We start from the raw sequence: 8,035 nt of genomic DNA, 5'->3' as shown, positions 1-8,035 counted from the left end.
AAATAATACGCTGCCAGTTAGAACCTTGCCAGCCATTTTTCAACCGCAAAGCTGCCATCCTTTTGTATGTACTGCGATACCCTAGGAGAATTTCCACCTACCAGGGCATCATGGTCCTCTCGGTCCTCTCGCTTCCTGTCCACAGGGGATCTTGCCCATATATGGATTAAAGGAGGGCGGCATCCTCTCCCAGAAGGACCCAAACCCCTCAAAAACTCCTCCCCTTTCCCCTTCCCCTCAACCAGGCTCCCAGCCTCTCCCTGCTCCTCCTAGTCACTGCTGAATCAGTACTGGATTTTGTTCCTGGTTCAGCACTTCCGAAAGAGAGAATTATGGCCCAGTTGAGGGTCAGAAATTGGTAACAACCAAGATATTCATTATAATGGGAGAAGAGAGACAAATAGACTTTGGCAGAATTAGTCCCCGTGTCCAGCTTGAAAAGAATACAGCAACGGATATTCCATAAATTGTGGACCAACGGGCTGAAACCTTGCTTTCAGGTGTCCAAGTAGCCTGAGTGAGAAGCCAAATCTTTCTGTATTTACAAAAGGAGCCGGCTTTAATCCCAGCACTCGGGAGGCAGAGGTAGGTGGATCTCTGTGAGTTCGAGACCAGCCTGGTCTACAGAGCTAGTTCCAGGACAGGCTAAAAAGCCACAGAGAAACCCTGTCTCGAAAAACCAAAAAAAAAAAAAAAAAAAAAAAAAAAAAAAAAAAGGAAAGTCAAGAGAATGCCTCTGAGTTCACTGGTTATGCAGGCCCTCATACACATACTGCGAAGTAGAAATCTACAGGATTTGCCGTAGGAGAGCTGTGTTGCGGCAAAGGCCCACACAGCTCAGGATTGGAAACAGACAAGCTAGAAAGGAAACCAGGGACCTGAGCCCTCTCAGGGTCTCTCCTGCAGCGATTGGAGGCTTGCTGTTGACGGACGGTATAGTAGCCCCTCCTCTGTTGCGCTGTCACAGGTCTTTGCTCACGTCACTCAGACCCTGGCTCTGACCTCCCTCCACTCTGGTTTGCTGCTAATCAGCAAGAGCGTTCATCTTGCTTCCTACTCCCTAGGAAGACATTCTGACTGGTCCAGCCCATTTTCTCAAGCTGTGTTCAGTATTTTAGCTCAGTCTGTGGATTGGCTTCCCATATGGATCTAATCCTATCTGGCTCTGCTGGGAATAAAAAGATTGCGTGATATAAAATAGATTATTATGAAGACAGAATCCTCGAAGCCTTTCTAACCTATAGGACAGGTAACTGAAATGTCTGATGTAGTGGGAAGTGCCCAGTCAGGTACCACTGCAGAAAGAAGAGTGCCAATGTCCTCATCATACTGATGGCCTGACTAAGGCGGGGACACAGTAGTGCCCGATACTTGAGCTTCGTTGTGACAACTGCCCTTTAGCATCCAAGACCCACTCTTCCCCAAAGCACATCTACTTGCCAAGGTGACAGATCCTAAAATATTTAGTCTCAACTGTAAACTGTTATGGAACCCTCTCTTCTGGAGGAAGATGGCACACCCTTTGTGTCTGAGGCTGGGTTTCTCCGTCCCTGAGACCAGACTCAACCAGTAGGTCATCAGACAGGAAAGAGCAGCAACGAAGGGGAGAAATACAGTCCTGCAGTAGTGAAAGAAGACAAGAGTTACCAAACACTTAATCCCACGCTAAGCATCCTCGGAGGTATCTCATCCATCACTAGCTAACAATACTCCTGGGGCCAGCAGCTCCAGTCTCCACACAGATAGGAGCACGGGAAGGCTGCTGGAATTGTGCTGTCTGCCACTGCTCTCCACCACCATTGGATGATAAAGTGACTGCCAAGAGGATCTGGTAAGTAAGACACCAAGAGTGTTGGGGCCCTGTTCGATCGTAGGAACATGAGTCTCTAATTGAAAAAGTGAAATGCCACTGGCTATAGAAGGCATGCTTATCGGAAGACAAAACAAGAAAGCTCAAAAGAGGGATGACTCTTTCTTGGAAAATAGCCTGATAGACAGTTTCCCCATGATGCGTCAAAGAGAACTTCCCTTCCCAGCATCAGCACACTGAAGAATCTGTCTAGACGCTTCAGCAGCTGAAGTGCTTGCTGCACAAAACCCGTCAGTGTGTGTTTCCATGACTCTCAGATCCTGTAGTAGAAGAAGAGAACTCACACCCAAAAGTTGTCCTCTGACCTCCATGTGTGTGCTGTGGCACAGGTGGATCACTCACACACACTCACTCATGCAAGTAGTAAAATGAAATAAAATTATATAAAGAAGAATCTGCCAGGACAGCTAGGAGTACACACAGAGAAATGCTGTCAAAAAAAAAAAAAAAAAGCTGGGCGGTGGTGGCACTCGCCTTTAATCCCAGCACTCGGGAGGCAGAGGCAGGCAGATCTTTGTGAGTTCGAGGCCAGCCTGGTCTACAAGAGCTAGTTCCAGAATGCTACAAAGAAATCCTGTCTTGAAAAACAAAAACAAACAAACAAAAAAGCCTGTCTATGCCTATACCTAAATAAAATCCTAACCACTCCTCAGTGGTGCAGAGATAGGTCAAAAAATTAATTGCCAATAAAAATGGGATTTTTTTTTCTCAGAACACAGCTCATGATCCTCTAGGAGAGTGAGGTCTAGAGTTCTGTCCCATGGACCAGGCTGGCCCCACTGTGGTCTAAGCTTCCTTGTCATTTTACTCCCATAACTTTAACTTTTCCGCTCAGTGAGCACTACGCATAAATGTTTCCTTAACTAATTAAAGACCAATTAAAATGACTTTTAAAGATTTCTCTTTATTTTTTAGCATACTCGAGTGTGTGTGTGTGTGTGTGTGTGTGTGTGTGTGAGAGAGAGAGAGAGAGAGAGAGAGAGAGAGAGAGAGAGAGGGAGGTGCGCAGGTGCTTGAGAAGGCCAGAAGACGGTATCAGTCAGGTTTTCTGGACCCGATGTTAGAGGCAGCTGTATACTGCCCATCGTGGGTGCCTGGAACAGAACTCTAGGTCCTCTAGAAGAGCAGCAAGTGCTTTCAACCATTGAGTCATCTCTCCAGGCCCTAAAACATCTTTTTTAAAATAGTGTTTAGCTTCATACAATCTATTAGACTCAGGCCGGCAAGATGGCTCAGCAGGTAAGACACCTGCCACCTAACCTGATGACCTGAGCTGGATCCCAAGGGCCTCCATGGTAGAAGGAGAGAGGGGACCTCCTGCAAGTTGTCCTCTGGCCCCCATACTCTTGCTGTGGTACACACAGAAAATCATAAAAAGTTTTTTAAAACCTGTATTTTATCAATGAACTATAATCTGTTTAAACATTTCCCCTATTGAAATATGTGTATTTTCCGTTTGCCTCTATTATTAAAAACATCAACAACAACAACAATAATTTCCCAGAAAATGTTGAATCTGAGTGCAATAATGAGAAAAATTAAATAAATATACACTATGGAGTGTTCTAAAGACGACTGGCAAAGCTATTTCAAATATATTTGTATAAGGGGGCAGAAGAAATGGCTCAAAAGGTTAAAAGTATTGGCTGCCCTCATAGAGGACCCAGGTTCAATCCCTATCACCCACATGGTGGTTCACAACCATCCGTAACTCTAGTCCCAGGGGATCTATTCTGGCCTCTGAGGCCCGGAGCACATAAGATACACAGACATGCATGTAGGAAAAACACCCACACACACATAATAAAAGATAATAATTTTTCAAAAGATGTCTGTATGCGCTAGTCTGTAGCTCAGTGACAAAGCACTTGCCAACCATGCAGGAGGCCCTGGGTTTAACCCAGCGTCACCAAAAAGGGACAAATAAAAGCAAGTGAAAAAAGGATATCTGTGTGATGAAAAATGAAAACAAGGCAAGGACAGATGGAAGTTGTAGATTTAAGGAGACTAGAAAGATAATAAAATGAAGTATAATATATGATCCTCAATCTTGGCAGAGAAAAGACAACTGTAAAGAATGACTTGGCTAGCCAGGTGGTACACACGTTTAATCCCAGCACATAGGCTAGAGGGAGAGACAGGTGAATCTCTGATCTCTGTAAGTTTGAGGCCAGCCTGGTCTACAGAGTGAGTTCCAGGACAGCCAGGGATATGCAGAGAAACCCTGTCTTGAAAAACAAACAAACAAACAAAATGAACAACTTGTATATACTTAGGAAAAGTGTAAAGTGTGTGTGTGCGTGTGTGTGTGTGTGCTCACGCATGCATGTGTGGTATAATATCCTATAGGTGTCAAATATTACAGTATGGCAATGTGCTTATAGAACTGAATTTTTGTTATTAAAATATGTATGTTGATTAACAGAAGATGGCTCAGTGGTTAAGAGCACTGGCTGCTCTTCCAAACAACCCAGATTCAATTCCCAGCACCCACATAGCAGCTCACACCTGTCTGTAACTCCAGTTCCAGGGAATCTGACACAGTCACACAGACATGCATGCAGGCAAAACACTAATGCATATGAAATTAAAACTAAATAAATTTAATAATAAAAAGATAGACATGCTGAAAGCATGAAACCCTGTGCTCCATTTCCAGAACTACATACAATGGTGTGGAAGTGCATGTCACCATGGCTACATAGCATAGTCAAGGCCATCTCAAGACACATAAGACTCTTGTCTCAAAGAAAACAATGAAGAAGAAGAGGAAAGGTTGATGAAAGAAGAGGAAGGGAAAGATGATGTGGGAGTGTCATATATCAACCTGTTGATTTCATTGGTTAATTAATAAAGAAACTGCTTGGCCTGATAGGTTAGAGCATAGGTGGGTGGAGTAAACAGAACAGAATGCTGGGAAGAAGGGAAGTTAGGCAGATGCCATGCCGCTGCTCCTCTCCAGGGCAGATGCGATGAAGCTCCAACCCAAGATGGACGTACACTATAATCTTCCTGTTGGGTCAGCACCTCGTGGTGCAACACACATTAATGAAGGTGGGTTGATAAGGATGTGAGAGTTGGCCAGTAGGAGTCTGGAGCTAATGGGCCAAGCAGTGTTTAAATGAATACAATTTGTGTGTTGTTATTTTGGGGTAGAAGCTAGCCTGGCAGCCAGGCAGCCAGGAGCCAGGTGGCAGGAACACAGCCCGCTGCTCCCACTACAGAAAGAGGAGGAGGAAATGGAGGAGTTGGAGGAGAAGGAAGGGCTATGCATGATAGTCCATACCTGGAATCCCAAGACTCATAAGACTGAGGTAGGAAGACTAACACAAGTTTCAGGCCCGCCTGGGCTACATAATAAGTACTGGCCAGCTAGGGCTCTATATCAAGTCTCACCCTGCAAAAAGTTGAGGATGGAGCTGGAGAGATGGCTCAGAAGTTAAAAGCATGTGCTGCTCTTGCTGAAGACCTGAGTTCAGTTCCCAGTACACACGTTAATTATCAGGAAAACAAAATAACTCTCTAAAAGAAATTTGAAGTTGCACTGGTCCCAAGTGAGAGGCGCTGTTTGGAAAGACAGTGAAATGTCACACGGGGAGGTCTAACTTGAGGAAGAGCAGTAGGCCAACCAGTTTATAATTAATGTCAGCCTCTGTGTGTTTCTTTGGGACTGAATGGCTGCAGGACCGGGAGGGACAGAAACCTCTGTCAACAGAATAGGGTCTCTGTAAGTGTGCCCTTGAAGAATGTGTCTTGTTCCAGACTTTTGCTGTCTGTCTCTGCTTCCTGTCCACTGTGAGGTAAGCAGTCTTGCTGACCCCGGACTAACCCTGGACTATACAAGCTACATAAGTTCTCTCTCTCTCTCTCTCTCTCTCTCTCTCTCTCTCTCTCGGGGGAATGTAATCTATTTTTTATTTATTTATTTATTAAAGATTTCTGTCTCTTCCCCACCACCACCTCCCATTTCCCTCCCCCTCCCCCAATCAAGTCCCTCTCCCTTGTCAGCCCAAAGAGCAATCAGGGTTCCCTGCCCTGTGGGAAGTCCAAGGACCATCCACCTCCATCCAGGTTTAGTAAGGTGAGCATCCAAACTGCCTAGGCTCCCACAAAGCCGGTACATGCAGTAGGATCAAAAACCCATTGCCATTGTTCTTGAGTTCTCAGTAGTCCTCATTGTCCGCTATGTTCAGCGAGTCCGGTTTTATCCCAGGCTTTTTCAGACCCAGGCCAGCTGGCCTTGGTGAGTTCCCGATAGAACATCCCCATTGTCTCAGTGTGTGGGTGCACCCCTCGCGGTCCTGAGTTCCTTGCTCGTGCTCTCTCTCCATCTGCTCCTGATTTGGACCTTGAAATTTCTGTCCGGTGCTCCAATGTGGGTCTCTGTCTTTGTCTCCTTTCATCGCCTGATGAAGGTTAATATTCAGGAGGATGCCTATATGTTTTTCTTTGGGTTCTCCTTATTTAGCTTCTCTAGGATTACTAACTATAGGCTCAATGTCCTTTATTTATGGCTAGAAACCAAATATGAGTGAGTACATCCCATGTTCCTCTTTTTGGGTCTGGCTTACCTCACTCAGGATAGTGTTTTCTATTTCCATCCATTTGCATGCAAAATTCAAGAAGTCCTTGTTTTTTACAGCTGAGTAGTTCTCTAATATGTATATATTCCATACTTTCTTCATCCATTCTTCCTTTGAAGGGCATCTAGGTTCTTCTCTCTTTCAAATGTCTGTCCCCCTGCTTCCGATAGGATCTCATCCTATCGCGTTGTCTTCCTCTCTGTAGATATCATAACACACACCGTGGCTTCCTAAATCTATGCTGTACTTTGAGACGTTCTTGTGTAATCAGAAGCAGCTAGGAGTTAACACCTCGCACTCACCGGCCCAATATGGTTTAGAAGCTGTTGCACCCTCGCAGGAGTATGAAACCATAAATCTCATCACTCTAAACTGGTTTTCTGGTAAATCCTAGACAACTAATGACATTCAGTATATTGTGGCTCACCTGGGTACTTTAGGAATTGCCACCAGCTTGTAAAACGGCTGCAAAACGAAGGCACGCTAGTGTGTCAACTGCTTCCAATGGCCATTCATCCCCCACTGTCTACACTAACTCTTAGTTTCTAAGTGTGATTGGGGCAGGGCTGGTGGCAATGAATAAAATATGCTTTGTTTGAATTCTCAGAGCTGTATTCTCCCATTGGAAAAGAGCAGCATGGTCACTAGCTATCCCAGAGGCCAGAGTCCCTGCACACACTGCTGCTGAGGTCCCAGGGAAGCTTTAATGTTGGATACTCAATAAAGACGGTGCTATCAACGGTTGTGCAGAACCTGGCCTGTCTCTTTCATCCAATTGTCATAACAACCCCATTAAGGCGACAAGACAGTTGCCAGTACTACGCTGTGTTAGTTAGGGCCGAGACTAAGCTTGTCAACAAAGACACTGCCATGCAACAGCACAGAGATACTTTTCCCTCAGTTACAGTGATGAGATTGGTCCAGGTGGAGTCAAAGTCATGCTCCTGCGGTACACAGCTTTCACATTCCCTCAGTCATGTGTTGTTGTATTTGTTTTGTCTTTGAGACAGAGTCTTACAGTATAGCCCAGAATCCTAATTGTACTCACACCTCAGTCTCCAAAGTGTTTCCTCAGGCAGGTTATGGTTCAGGCTGAGTGGGCACAGGCCCAACAAGGTTGAGGGTGGGAAGGCAGAAGGGAGGAAGAATACCTTCCATGTTAAGATGCAGGCCCAGGCCGGGCCGTGGTGGCGCACGCCTTTAATTCCAGCACTCGGGAGGCAGAGGCAGGCAGATCTCTGTGAGTTCGAGACCAGCCTGGTCTACAAGAGCTAGTTCCAGGACAGGCTCCAAAACCACAGAGAAACCCTGTCTCGAAAAACCAAAAAAAAAAAAAAAAAAAAAAAAAAAAAAGATGCAGGCCCAGAAGTGGAATACGCCACTTCCGTTTCCTTCCCATTGGAAAGAACACAGTCCAGTGTCCAGGAGGGTGGTCAGCGTAGCATTATGGCCACACATGAGGCAAGTGGATTTCAGTGCAGGACTATTCCATTTTTCTCATTTTATAGATGAGGAAATTGAAAATCATTGATAGAGCTCATGAAAACAAAAGTAACTAATTTCATTTGCATAATGCTACAAT

The sequence above is a fragment of the Microtus oregoni genome, unplaced genomic scaffold (genome assembly GCF_018167655.1).
Source record: "Microtus oregoni isolate MIOR12 unplaced genomic scaffold, Mior012 000006F_ref0000085, whole genome shotgun sequence".
Taxonomy (NCBI): domain Eukaryota; kingdom Metazoa; phylum Chordata; class Mammalia; order Rodentia; family Cricetidae; genus Microtus; species Microtus oregoni.
This window is presented reverse-complemented; position numbering follows the sequence as displayed.